The sequence below is a fragment of the Amblyraja radiata genome, chromosome 34, assembly GCF_010909765.2.
Source record: "Amblyraja radiata isolate CabotCenter1 chromosome 34, sAmbRad1.1.pri, whole genome shotgun sequence".
Classification (NCBI taxonomy): Eukaryota; Metazoa; Chordata; class Chondrichthyes; order Rajiformes; family Rajidae; genus Amblyraja; species Amblyraja radiata.
The window spans coordinates 2,654,973-2,670,202 of NC_045989.1; the positions used below are offsets into that span (position 1 = coordinate 2,654,973).

Here is a 15,230-nt window from a genome sequence, read left to right on the forward strand (position 1 = left end):
TGGAGCCAGTGACCCGGTCAATATAACGTTGCTGCATGTACGGGCTTGCAGATGGATCACCTCACTACATTACAACTGACAAACATCAATCCGCTTGGAGTATTGATATGGGAGCTGGACAATTTTAAATGATGTTTGTTGAGGCTCCAACCAAAGATTCTCAGTAGAGACACAAGGAAATATAGATGTTGGAATCTTCCAAGTATTGGAGTAACTCAGTGAGTTACACAGGATCGTGAATGGAATGGATAGGCAATGTTTCAGATCTGTACTCTTATAGAGTCATACAGCATGGAAACAGGCCCTTCAGCCAAACTTGCCCACACCGACCAACATATCCCATCTACACTAGTCCCACCTGCCTTTGTTTGGCCCAAATCCCTCTAAACCTATCCTATCCATGTACCTGTCTAACTGTTAAAGATTGCAATAGTCCCTGCCTCAACTGCCTCCTCTGGCAGCTTATTCCATGCACCCACCACCCTTTGTGTGATAAAGTTAACTCTCAGATTCCTATTAAATATTTCCCCCTTCACCTTAAACATATGTCCTCTGGTTCTAAATTCCCCTATTCTGGGCAAGATCATCCCAAGGAATAGTGTCCCAGCCTACTCAACCTCTCACTATTGCTCAGACCTTCGAATCCTTGCAACATCCTGGTAAATCTTCTCTGTACCCTTTCCAAATTGACAACATCCAGTAACATGGTACCCAGAACTGAACACAATACTCTAAATTCAGTGGCACAAATGCCTCATACAACTGCAACATGACCTCCCAACTTCTATACTCTTCTTCAGACACCAAAGTTTCTCAGTACGCACATTGTACTTTGCTCTTCTGAAGTCCTTGGATTTTGGGATCAACTTTGCCTCAAGTCACAGGATTTGAATTGTAGAAGGACGTTTCTCGAAAGCTAACTACTGATGGGCACATTACAGCCTTATAGACTCATCAGGGAGTCAAACAATTCCTGATCATCACATAGACAGATTTCTAACCATTCCCCTCTAGTGATTTCAGATTATGATTCTGTTCTCCTCCATTAATACAACTTGCAGAACAATTACTTGTCTCATTGCCATCTTTCCATTTGTATTATCAACTCCTTTAACGTTCACTTTCTCCTGAATGACCCCATAATTGATTATTCTTCTTGTTCGCTTCTTCTTATTCCCATTCTTTAAACCAATGTCTCTCTACGCTCCAAAGACGTACAAGTTTGTAGGTTAATTGGCTTGGTGCAAGTGTAAATTGTCCCTAGTGTGTGTTGGATAGCGTTAATGTGCAGGGATCGCTGGCTGGCGCAGACTCGGTGGGCCGAAGGGCCTGTTTCTCCAAACTAAAATAAACTAAACTAATCTATCTCCACCATGGCTGCATGACAGGGTGAATATTTTCACTGCTTCAGATTCACAACTGTATTTAATATGTGTACATGTTTTTTTGTGGGGGAATATTGGGCTTAGGGATGGCAAATGATAAGTTCCAATCCACAACAGAGGCAATAATTAATAACAGCACAATGTCAACAGATGCATATTTCATGGGAGCAAGCTGATATTACTGTGTTTTGCAGACATATATTTAGTTTTAAAGTGTAGTTACAAATGCAAGAATATCATCTTCTTCAATAATTAAATACCACTAAAAACCACAAGGAAAGATTACGTTTAATGGATCCGGAGCCAGTGAAGTCTCACTGTCTCAGTGGGAACTGCATAAAGCAATAAGAATTCTCAGCGATCAAATTAAGCACATTGTGAGCTTCAATTACATATATTAATTTAACATGCACGGTAAACATTGTGCACAATTCTTCTGCAGCAATTCACAGAACATAATAGAAGAAGGAGGATAGACACAAAATGCTGGAGTAACTCAGCGGGACAGGCAGCATCTCTGGATAAAAGGAATGGGTGAGGTTTTGGGTCGAGACCCTTCATCAGACTGAGGAGAAGGGTCTTGACCCGAAGACTCAGCCTGAAGAAGGGTCTCGATCCGAAATGTCACCCATTCCTTCTCTCCAGAGATGCTGCCGGTCCCGCTGAGTTACTTCAGCATTTTGTGCCTATCTTCGGTTTAAACCAGCATCTGCAGTTCCTTCCTGCACAGAAGAAGGAGGAATTGGCTGTATATACTTCCATCATTCAATATCACGGCCCACAATCACGGCTGATATAACTCTCCTTCCTAACCCCATTCTCCTGCCTTCTCCCCATAACCCCGGACACCCTGATCAGTCTCTCAGTATCACCCCTGAATAAACAAAGTTACACAGTTGGAGCAACCTACTACTCCAATACTGCAGAGGCTTTAATAGGAATCAGAGGGGTCACTTTCTCACTCAAAGGGCAATGGGTGCATGGGACGTGCTACCAGAGGAGGCAGTTGAGGGTGGGACTATCGCAATGTTTAAGAAGCAATTAGACAGATACATCGATAGGACAGGTTTAAAGGGACTAGTGTAGAGGCCAAACCCAGCCAAGTGGAACTAATGTAGATGGGACATATTGGTCGTTATGGGTAAGTTCGGCCGAAGGGCCTGTTTCCATGCTGTATGACTGTAAACTCTATAGGGTGTGATGTGAGAGAGTTTCACGTTGGATTGATTGATTGAAAGATACAGCATGGAAACAGACCCTGTGGCTCACCATGTCCACACCAACCACCGATCACCACTTCACATGAGTTCTATGTTATCCGAATGCACACCTTACACACTAAGCGTGATTTACAGAGGGTAATTAACCTAAAAACCTGCACATCTTTGAGATGCGGGAGGAAACCAGAACACCCGGAGGAAGCACACATGATCACGGGGAGAACATGCAAACTCCACACAGACAACAGTAAAGTCAGGATCAAACCCGGGCCTCTGGCTCTGTAAGGCATTAGCCTTACCAACTGCCCCAATGTGGATGTTGCTGGTCAGCCGGTGAAATTGAAGCCCTCAGCCCGACAAACACAACATGTCATTAACCATCTTTAGTTTAGTTTAGTTTAGAGATACAGCATAGAACCAGGCCCTTCGGCCCAACAAGTCAGCGTCGACCAGCAAACCCCGCACACTAACACTATCCTGCACACACTGGGGACAATTTACAATTATAATAAACCTATTAACCTACAAACCAGTGCGTCTTTCGAGTGTGGGAGGAAACCAGAGATCCCGGAGAAAACCCTCACAGGGAGAACGTACAAACTCCATACAGACACCAACTTTATAGAGAGGGGGCGCTGTCCTGTGCGCGGCTGCCCTGCCAGCAGTTGTCTGTCTTTTCACCGTTTTATTTTTATTTTTAGTTAGTTAAAGTGTTTTGTTTGGAGGTCTAGACTTTTTTGTGTGTGGGGGGAAGGGGAAACTGCCTTTCAGGGTCCCTACCTGGTCGGAGAGGCAGCTGTTCTCCGGGCTGCAGCTTCGACCCGTCCTCGCGGCCTACCAGCGGGCCTGGAGCGGCGTTTCCTGTCGCGGACCGCCCAGAACCTCGGCTTCGGCGGCGGCACAGCGCTGGAGCGCTATCGTGAAGCGGGCGATGCCTTGCCTGGGTCGCCGCGCTGGAGCTCCGGTGAGCTGAGACCGCCGGGAACAACATCGTGGAGCTGCGGGTCTGTGGAGCGGCCAGCTGCGGGCGGCGGCGCCGAACTTTACACCGGGAGCCTGGGATCTCGCGACGAGATCGCCAGTTGTGGAGCTCCATCCGGCGCGGCCTTGTCGGCTTCGGAAGCTGCGGCCTCCAGTACGGAGGCGGCCGTTCCAGGGTTCCCATGCCGCTGTGAGGACTCTCCCGACGCCGGAGCAACATCACCCGGCGAGAACGGACAGGAACATCGGGCCTCCGTAGAGGCAACTGTGGAGGCCTCAATAGGCCCGACTATGGGTGAACTGGGGTTGGGGACTGGACTTTGTGCCTTCGCTCATGGTGGGAGCCATTGTGGAGGGATGTTCTTTGTGTTTAAGACTCTCATTGGTGTTATGTCTGTATTCTTTTGTGTGCTGCAAAATGGCAAAAAGCACGTATGTGAATGTGACTAATAAAAACCTTTGAATACTTTGAATACTTTGAACTGTAGTCAGGATCGAGCCCAGGTTTCTGATGCTGTAATGCAGCACTACCATGATGATATAAAAATATAACTATCGATATAACTATCTACATCAGAGCAGATGTTCTTTTCTTAGAGGAGGCTCTCCCCAGGGTCTCCTCCAAATCCCGTAGCTCCACTCTCACTCCCCATCCCCCCACTCACAACAAGGGCAGAGTCCCCCTTGTCCTCACCTTCCACCCTACCAACCGTCACATGCAACAGATAATCCTCCGACATTTTCGCAACCTCCAACGGGATCCCACCACTGGCCACATCTTCCCATCTCCTGCCCTTTCGGCTTTCCGCAGAGACCGCTCCCTACGTAACTCCCTGGTCAATTCGTCCCTTCCCACCCAAACCATCCCCTCCCCAGGTACTTTCCCTTGCAACCGCAGGAAATGCCACACTTGTCGCTTTACCTCCCCCCTTGACTCCATCCAAGGACCCAAACAGTCTTTCCAGGTGTGGCAGAGGTTCACCTGCCCCTCCTCCAACCTCATGTATTGCATCCGCTGCTCTAGGTGTCAGCTGCTCTACATCAGTGAGACCAAGTGCAGGCTTGGCGATCGCTTCACCCAACACCTCCGCTCAGTTCGCAATAACCAACCTGATCTCCCGGTGGCTCAGCACTTCTACTCCCCCTCCCATTCTGAATCCGACCTTTCTGTCCTGGGCCTCATCCATGGCCAGAGAATTGGAGGAGCAGCACCTCATATTTCGCTTGGGCAGTTTACACCCCAGTGGTATGAACATTGACTTCGCCAATTTCAGGTAGTCCTTGGTTTCTCCCTCCTTCCCCTCCGCTTCCCAGCACTCCCACAGTCTACTGTCTCCGCCTCTTCCTTTCTTCTTCCCACCTCCCCACACCCCCACATCCATCTGAAGAAGGGTCTCGACCCCAAACGTCACCTATTCCTTTGCTCCAGAAATGCTGCCTCACCCGCTGAGTTTCTCCACCATTTTTGTCTACCTTCTTTTCATTGGAACTTACTCTTCCACATCAAACCAATAGGAAGGAAAACGTGGATATAGAATATAGAGTAGCAACACAAATTGTAGGAACATCATCTCATATTTTGCTGGGGCAGCTTACAGCCCAGTGGTATGAATATTGATTTCTCTCACTTCAAGTAGCCCCGGCATTCCCTCTCTCTCCATCCCTCCCCCACCCAAGTCACACCAGCATCTCGGTTTCACCCAACAAACAGCTAACAATGGCCTTTATCTTACATTCATTGTTCTTTATCTCTCCACATCATTGTCTAGATCTCTTGTTTCCCTTATCCCTAACCAGTCTGAAGAAGGGTCTCGAATCGAAACATCACCCATTCCTTCTCTCCAGAGATGCTGCCTGCCCTGCAGAGTTACTCCAGCTTTTTGTGTCTATCTTCACTTTAAACCAGCATCTGGAGTTCCTTGCTACACATAGTATTATAGTACAACACAGGAACAGGCCCTTCAGCCCACGATATCTGTGCTGAGTGTGATGTCAAAACAAACTGCACGTCTGCCTGCGCGTGGTTCATTTTCCTCCATTCTGAAAGCCTCTTCAATATTACTTTACTTTATACTATGGACTTTAGAGAAACAGTGTGGAACCAGGCCCTTCAGTCCACTGAGTCCATGCCCACAAACAATCATCGTGTACACTGACACCATCCTCCATAACAGGGACCATTTACCAAACCAATGAACTTACAAACCTGTACGTCTTTGTGATGTGGAAGGAAATTGGAGTACCCAGAGAAAACCCACGTAGTCACAGGGAGAACGTACAAACTCTGTGGCGCTGTAAGACAGTAACTCTACCACTGAACTACCGTACTGCCCTCACTATAACATCAGTATCCTTCACCTCCCCTGGCAGCGCATTCCAGGCACCCATAACTCTCTACATTAAAAAAATGATCTCACGGATCTTTAAGCTTTCTACCTCTCAACTTAAATCTTTGTCCTCTCATAGTAAACATCTCTACTCTGAGGAGAAATAAACTTTCCCTGTGTCCATGCTGTGTGACTATTGGATCAATTCAAAGAGATACAGTCCTACCACATCTAGTCAAATAAGGTAGTTCGTTAAACAGCGGGGAGAGCGGGAGCCTGCGATAAGTACCTGGTAGATGGTCCACCTCAGTTACCATCTGAAATCAAATGGGACTGGCTGAGATGGGGCATCTTGGTTGGCATGGATAAGTTGGGCCGAAGGGCCTGTTACTGTGTTGTATGACTCATATGATTAATTAACAGGTTCTTGAGCTGACCTGCACAGCCCTAACCCTACCTCAGCAATGAAGCACGGCAGATCACTTTTAGACTACCACGGACTTGTTTACTGTAGTGCAGTGGTAAAGTTGCTGCCTTACAGTGGCTTACAGCATCAGAGACCCGGGTTCGATCGCGAGTATGGGTGCCGTCTGCATGGAGTTTGTATGTTCTCCCCATGACCTCGTGGGTTTTCTAACTAAACTAAAACAAAACTAAATTGTGTTTTTCACTGACGTCTTGTTTTTTTGCAGCCTTTTTCTCTCCACCGCCCTGAAGAATGTATGTGTAATTTATCAATAATTTGTGTTTTGGTGTGTTGTGTGAGTCCTTGTGTCTGTGATGCTGCTACAAGCAAGATTTTCATTGTACCTGCACATCCCCAATCTTTGCACGTGCCCAATCCTTTCCACTTGTCACTTTAATACCATGTTTCATGTATCTTGTGTTTTCACTGTTGGCAGATCAATTTCCCTCCTGGGATAACTAAAGTTCTATCGTAGGGTATGGTATGGTATCACAGCGTAGAACGGAGACCAGGTAACACATTTTCTCACAGAGAGTGGTGAGTCTGTGGAATTCTCTGCCTCAGAGGGCGGTGGAGGCAGATTCTCTGGATGTTTTCAAGAGAGAGCTAGATAGGACTCTTAAAAATAGCGTAGTCAGGGGATATGGGGAGAAGGCAGGAACGGGGCAGTGATTGTGGATGATCAGCCATGATCACATTGAATGGCGCTGCTGTCTCGAAGGGCCAAATGGCCTACTCCTGCACCTATTGTCTATTGTCTATTGTATGGTATTGCAGCATATGGCATTGTATCGTATCATTTCGTATTGCATCATATGGTATGGTATGGTATGGTATCGTATGGCAATAAACTCAATTTGACTTTGAGAGAAGATTTAAGAGGATGTTGTCATAGTTGGTAAATTCTAGTAAAGAGCAGGAATGTGCAAGGCTGGGTAAGGTTGTTTTCTTTGAGTCAATGGCAAAAAGCATTTCACTTCATTACACCTCGGTGTATGTGAATGTGACTAATAAAACCTTTGAATACTTTGAAGAAGACTGAAGAGATATTTAAATGTGAAGCAGCAACGTTATGTGAAACCTGTACACAGAATTGATCCATTACCTTTAGCAGAGAGCTTTGTAAGTACTGGACATAGATTTGTATGAATTGGCGGAAGAATTCGGAAGGAGCAGAGGGATTTGTGTTCTTTCAACACGTGCAGGGCTTTATACTGTAACTCACAACATGTAAGGGTGGTGTAAGTAGTTTAGAATTAAATAAGAATTTCATTGTTCCATCTGGGTCATTTGACAATAAAACACTCTAGACTCTTGGTGGAGGCAAAAACAGTGAGCGTTTCATAAGCATTTAAATATTTAAATAAAGGACTGAGAGACTGCAAGTGAGAGTATCCTGGTCTATTTTTAGCCAGATGCATATGATGGGCCAAATGGTCTTCTGCGCTGTAAATGTCACAATTCTGTGCCACATCTGAATCATAGTACTCAAAAGGTGATCTGTAGTTCTTTGTGGTCAAGGTCAGATTGGGGCTGCGCAGGGCAGTTCAAGAACCTGAAATGTAGGAAGGAACTGTAGATGCCGATTTACTCTGAAGATAGACAGAAAATGCTGGAGTAACTCAGCGGGACAAGCAGCGTCTCTGGAGAAAAGGAATAGGTGACGTTTCGGGTCGAGACCTTCTTCAGTCTGCGAGTCAGGGGAGAGGGAAACGAGAGATATAGACGGTGATGTCGAGAGATGTAGAACAAATGAATGAAAGATATTAGAGAGCAGCAAACTAGAGGTATGAAAAGGTACAGAGGAAATCAGAGCCAGCTCCAATGAATCAGGAAAGGTGGAGCCCACAATGGTCCATTGTTGGCTGTGGAAGAGGTGATAATGAAGTGATACAAACTGTGAAACTACCGAGACAACTAGGGTGGGGGAGGGATGGAGAGGGCCTTGTAGTTAGTCATAGAGACGTATAGCACGGAAACAGGCCCTTCGGCCCATCACGTCCATTGCAGGGAATCTGAAGTGCAGTGTAACCTATGAAGAGTTAATGCGGTTTCCCAGAGAGAATGTTATATAGTGTGACAAACCTTTTGCTTGGGTGCAGCAGTCAATACAGAGCACTACACAACTAATTTCACTTTAATTAACTAGTTTGTAGGTTGCCCTCATAAATTTTCTAAAGAGCAATTTAAATGCAGCCCCCAACCCCCAGCGCAGTGCAGGCTGCGAGACCCAGTTAATCTTTTTTTCTTTAATTAGCCCTGTTTACTGGAATGAAAATGAGAGATGAGACCTTCGGCTTATCAGAGGTGCACCAGAAAATACCGAAGGAAGTGCGTGTGACGGGGGAGGTGAGACGGGACTGTGGTCGATGATGGCAGCTACGGCCCACAGCATTCCCAACAGCTCGTTTGTATTGACATTTCCAAATGGATGAGCTGATTACGCCTGGGCCCCCATTAACACCAGCGAAGCCAGATGGGCAAGAACAAGTGCCTTTGCAAGATGCACTTCTCAGTGAGAGGCAAGGTTTTAAACAGATGCCTTCTGAATGCACAACCTGATGGATAATGGTTGGCAAGCAAAACCCAGTTGTCTTTCCCCAAACGTGTTTCGTTTAGAGATACAACACGGAAACAGGCCCATGTCCCAGATAGATCAATGCAGCACCAACAAGCTAGAACACTATCCCACACACACACACGAGGGACAATTTATAATTTAACCAAAGCCAATTAGCCTACAAACCTGTACGTCTTTGGAGTGTGGGATGAAACCGGAGATCTCGGGAAAACCCACGCAGGTCACGGGGAGAACGTACAAACTTCAAATAGATAGCACCCGTAGTCAGGATCGAACCGGGATCTCTGGCACTGTAAGGCAGCAACTCTACAGCTGTGTTACCATGTCACCCAGTGTGATGAGATTGAAAGTCTGCTGCTGTTATTGAGGGAGGCTGGACAGATGCAGAAACAGGACAAGAATAGAGGGCCTTTCTGGCAGATAAACACAGAGTCCTCGTGTAACAATTGAACACTCTTCACCACTGGCAGCAACCTCCATACACATCACATTGGTGACACAGCTTTGCGGGAACATTATCCAACAGCACTTTGTAAAAGATGAAATACAGTATGTAGGAAGGAACTGCAGGTGCTGGTTTAAACCGCAGATAGTGAAAATGCTGCAGTAACTCAGCTGGGAAGATTCTCGACCTGAAATGTCACCTATTCCTTTTTTCCAGAGATGCTCCCTGCCCCGCCGAGTTACTCCAGCTTGTTGTGTCTATCTTCAGCACATTGTAAAACATGTCTCCTGGAATACCCCACAAACAAAGGAAGCTGTACAGGATTGACAGGGAATTTTGATTCTGATCATGGATTTGTTTAATTCTCTCAAACAAGAAACTGCATTGAAGTTTAGTTTAGAGATGCAGCATGGAAAGAGGCCCTTCGGCCCATCGAGTCCAGCGATCACCCATTCACACTAATTCTATGTCATCCCACGTTCCCATCTACTTGTTACACAATGGAGTCAGTTTTGAGGCTAATTAACCTATAGACCCAGACGCCTTTGGAATGTGGATGGAAACCAGAGTTAATAGGTCACAGGGAGAATGTACAAACTCCACACCAAAGATCCTATAGCGAGCAAGATAGATCACTCGACAAAAAAGACGTAGTACGGTCATGGGCAGATTCATGCATAATTTTCGGCCCCATTTCCGTAACTGACGGAAGCCGGTTACGGAAACATTCTCGTAAAAATAAAAGTTATTTGGGAAATATCTTCTCCTCATTTCCAGAATTATAATTTATTAACACAAACTGTTCCCCCGCAATGTTGACTACACTGCGAGTCGGTTCAGATTACGGAAATGGATGAAAAAAAGGCCACGTTCTGCTCCGTTGCGTACTACACATCAGCCCATTGCATTTAGGAGTTGTCTATCTTGCTCCGCTATAGGATCTTTGCTCCACATAGTCAACACTCGAGGTCAGGATTGAATCCTGGTCTCCGGTGCTGTGAGGCAGCAGCTCCACCCGCTACGCCACTGTGCCGCCCCGTTTTAACAGTGGAATCCTTTTATAAAACAGTACAGACAGAGGTGGCCTGTGTCAGTGCGGGGGAACGATGAGCAGTCCAGCATCGAACCGTTAGTTTCGGAAACTTCAAGCAGCAGAGAAATTTGTTTAGTTCAGTTTAGAGATACATGCCCTTTGTCCCACTCGTGCTAACAGATCCCCGCACACTAACACTATCCTACACGCACTAGGGACAATTTACAATTTTACCAAGCCATTTAACCTACTAACCTGTATGCCTTTGGAGTGTGGGAAAAAACCGAAGATCTCGGAGAAAACCCACGCAGGTCACGAGGAGAACGTACAAACTCCGTACAGACAGCACCCGAAGTGAGGATCGGACCTTAGTCTCTGGCGCTGTAAGGCAGTAGCTTTACCGCTGCACCACTGTACGAAAAATAATTCAATACACATGATGCCCCCAGCAGCCACATACAACTCCTGTTCCTACAACGGAGGGCAGCTTCCAATGCCCACAAACCATATTTTGTGTTCAGTGATTAGAATGCCTTCCACACGGAGTGTTCATGTTTTGTAGTCAGATGTGCACTGAAATGAACTGGCAAATTTCACTATTCATTCCTGCTGACTGTTGTGAACATGTGCTGCTAGTTTATTGCAATAATCATGTCTTACATTGTTCAACATCTTGTTAAACTATCAAAGATTGTCACACAGAACAATGCTTTAAAACACAGTCCCTTTAGATCTCTGACAGCCAAAGTCAAACAGGCTTTGAGAGACATGTTTTCTGCTCCATGCAGCCATTATTTATGTATGATGTGGACATATAGTGACAGACTTATTCACACTCAGAGTGTATTTGATGAAGGCTGCAGACAGGACAAGCTGAACAGGCCTGACATCCAGCATTGGCGGGTTTGTTCTGAATGCAGTAGGAAATGGTTTGAATACAGCATCACTTGCACGCACACTTTAATACTGAAATATACCATTCCACACCAACATCTTAACCATATAACCATATAACAATTACAGCATGGAAACAGGCCATCTCGGCCCTACAAGTCCGTGCTTAATTCAATAAGACCCCAGTCATTGACATCCTTTGCCAATCTGGAAAGAGCGTGGAGGAGATTTACAAGGATGTTGCCAAGACCCGAGGACCTGAGCTCCAGGTGAGTGATTGGGAATGCCCCCCCCCCCGCCCCCCGCCGCCCAACCACACCAAGAATGTCCAAACGTTAACCTTAATAACCTCAAGACTAGTTCTGCAAAACTGAATACCATTTCCTCCATGTTTCCTTCCATTGTTTGATTCCCAAGGTGTCTATTCCCAAGAATCAACTCCGATCCCATTTGACCATTTGACCATTTTCATCCATCTTATCTCTGCTCCCAACCAAATCCATCACATGGATGGATCCACCTGAAGCAGTGTCTTGATCCAAAATGTCACCCATTCCTTTTCTCTAGAGATGCTGCCTGGCCTGCTGAGTTACTCCAGTTGAGTTTCCCCACCTGTATATCGTGTTATCACCCAGCCCACAGACAACATGGACAGTCATGGGATAAGCCTTTCCTTGACCATCGCTACCTTTGCATAGCTTTCATTCATTTGTTCCATCTATATTACTAAATCTCTGTTCTTGACCGATTTTGGCCTTCTGTGCTGCGATTTCCGAGAGAACGCCGCAACCTACGGCCGTCATTTTTGGCCACCTTGCTCAGAGCCTCCCTCCGCCGCATGTGTGCCGAGGATTTTTCCCGTCGATGAAAAATGACAGAGATATTAATGTTTTTACAAAATTCCCCATTCTCTCTGCTGCCCCCGCTGGCGGCAGGGGGGAGGGAGGGACTATAAAACCAGGAAGTGATGTGCCTCAATTAATCTCTGCAAGATGGAGCTCTGTCAATTAGTCTCTGTCATTCTGAGCCCTGAATGACACTGAACAAATGTCTACAGCACAGTGAGTACCCTTAATTTGGTTTGAAAATGAAAATATGGTTAGAGGTAAAAAAGCACTGCCTGCAAATGTTTGTTTGGGTTGAAGTAAAAAGACACTCTCTCTCTCCCTCCCTCCTCTCTCTCCCCACCTCTCTCTCTCTCTCTCCCTATCCCTCTCTCTTTCCCTCTCTCCCCCCTCTCCTCCCCCCCTCTCCTCTCTCTCCCCTCTCCTCTCCCCCCTCTCCTCTCCCCCCCTCCTCTCCCCCTCTCCTCTCTCCCCCCTCTCCTCTCCCCCCCTCTCCTCCTCTCCCTCCCTCTCCTCCTCTTCCCCCTCTCCCCCCCCCCACTCTCCTCCCCCCCTCTCCTCCTCCCCCCCTCTCCTCCTCCCCCCTCTCCTCCTCCCCCCTCTCCTCCTCCCCCCTCTCCTCCTCCCCCCGTCTCCTCCTCCCCCCCTCTCCTCTCCCCCCCTCTCCTCTTCCCCCCCCCTCTTCTCTCCCCCCTCCTCTTCTCCCCCACCTCTTCTCTCCCCCCTCTCCTCTCCTCCCCTCTCCTCTCCTCCCCTCTCCTCTCCCCCCCCTTTCCTCCCCCCCTCTCCTCCCCCCCCTCTCCTCTCCCCCCCTCTCCTCTCCCCCTCCTCTCCTCTCCCCCCCTCTCCTCTCCCCCCATCTCCTCTCCTCTCCTCCCTCCCCCCTCTCTCTCTCTCTCTCCCCTCTTTTTCTCCCCCTCCTCCCCTCCAAACTTTACCTATTCCTTTTCTCCAGAGACGCTGCCTGACCTAGAGAGCTACTCCAGCTTTTTGTGTCTGTCTTCAGTTTAAACCAGCATCCGCAGTTCCTTCCGACCCATCACATTAAATGCTTTGTGGGATGGAAGCTCAATGCTCTTTAACTCTGTGATGAGTTTGTCCTCTCAGACTTTGTCTGCCACACACAATTCCAGGTTTAGGATCGCATATAAATAGAATCCGTCATTTCTATCGCTTTTCAGTCATTAAACAGAAGCAGAATTATCCTCGGCAGTGTTATGCGGAGGGCGGGCTGACCTGTGTCACTGTCACAGAGCCGTCAATTCTTCATGCTGTCGCATTGATGCCAAAAGATCACGGAGGAGGCAAAGGAGCCATTACAGGGAGCGCAAAACGGACTTACTCAATGGGGGCAATTAAATCTAAATACCAGTCTCCAAACGTTGTCAATTAGCATGACCCCTTGCATCAACCACTTGAGCCACCCTTATATTTTACACAGTCAAGTGTGAGCACTGTTTAAATGTCAAAAGCAACATTTGGAGCAGCATAAGAATTTAAATCTAGCATAATTGCTGTGTGTCACCTCGGGTCAGAGACTCCAGATGCAAGGAGGCCGAGATTATTGCAGACATCAGCTCACCCTCAACACTGAAGTAGGTTTCATTAATGAATCTCTGTCCTCATAATCATGTCGCCTGACCCGCTGAGTTACTCCAGCATTTTGTCTGTCTTCTGTTTAAACTAACATCTGCAGTTCCTTCCAACACAAAGATTAATTGGTTAACGGTTTATTGTTATCTTGACAAACAGTGACAAATTGTGTTTTGGTAAATCAGACCAAATGTGCGAACATCAGGTAGTGCAAATGAGGAAAAAGTGTGCAGAATATAGTATTATATCTACGGAGGAACGCTCTGTTGGCCCACTGAGTTCATGCTGTCCATTGATCACCTGTTCACACACGTTCTATGTTAACGCACTTACACATCCATTCCCTACACACTAGGGGGAATTTACAGAGGCCAATTAACCTACACACCTGGTACATCTTTGGAATGTGGGAGGAAATCAGAGCACCTGGAGAAAACCCACATGGTCACATGGAGAAACTTCACAAAGGACTCCACAGTGGCACTGCATCAGAGTTGCTGCCTTACAGCGCTAGAGACCCGGGTTTGATCCTGACTACGGATGCAGGCTGTACGGAGTTTTTCTCCGGGTGCTCCGGTTTCCGCCAGCACTCCAAAGATGTACAGTTTTGGAAGTTAATAGGCTTCATTAAATTTTAAATTGTCTCTAGTGTGTAGGAAAATGCTACTGTATGGGGTGATCGCTGGTCGGCATGGACTCGGGCCAAAGGGCCTGTGTCCATGCTGTACCTCTGAAGTCTGAGTAAAAGTAAAGACAGCACCCGAGGGCAGGATCAAAGTCGGCTCAATAGCCAATAGCCAATAGACAATAGGTACAGGTGTAGGCCATTCAGCCCTTCAAGCCAGCACCGCCATTCAATGTGATCATCCACAATCAGAACTTAGTTTCTGCCTTCTCCCCATATCCCCTGACTCCGCTATATTTAAGAGCTCTATCTAGCTCTCTCTTGAAAGTGTACAGAGAACCGGTCTCCACCATCCTTTGAGGCAAATTCCATAGACTCACACCTCTCTGTGTGGAAAAAGTGTTTCCTCATCTCGGTTCTAAATGGTTTTGCCCTTATTCTTAAACTGTGGCCCCTGGTTCTGGACTCCCCCAACATCGGGAACATGTTTCCTGCCTCTAGCGTGTCCAAACCCTTAACAATCTTATATGTTTCAATAAGATATCCTCTCATCCTTCTAAATTCCAGAGAACACAAGCCCATCCGCTCCATTCTCTCAGCATATGACAGTCCCGCCATCCCGGGAATTAACCTGGTGACCCTGCGCTGCACACCCTCAATAGCAAGAATGTCCTTCCTCAAATTTGGAGACCAAAACTGCACACAATACTCCAGGTGTGGTCTCACTAGGGCCCTGTACAACTGTCAAAGGACCTTTTTGCTCCTATACTCAACTCCTCCTGTTATGAAGGCCAACTTTCTTCGCTTTCTTCACTGCCTGCTGTACCTGCATGGT

The 15,230-nt window shown here is 46.9% G+C and overlaps 1 protein-coding gene across 2 annotated transcripts in view; it reads right to left on the bottom strand.

Annotated features, from left to right (window-relative positions):
• Positions 1 to 15,230, bottom strand: part of ntrk3 (neurotrophic receptor tyrosine kinase 3) — a 999,514-nt gene that overhangs the window by 377,534 nt on the left and 606,750 nt on the right. The window lies entirely within an intron of this gene.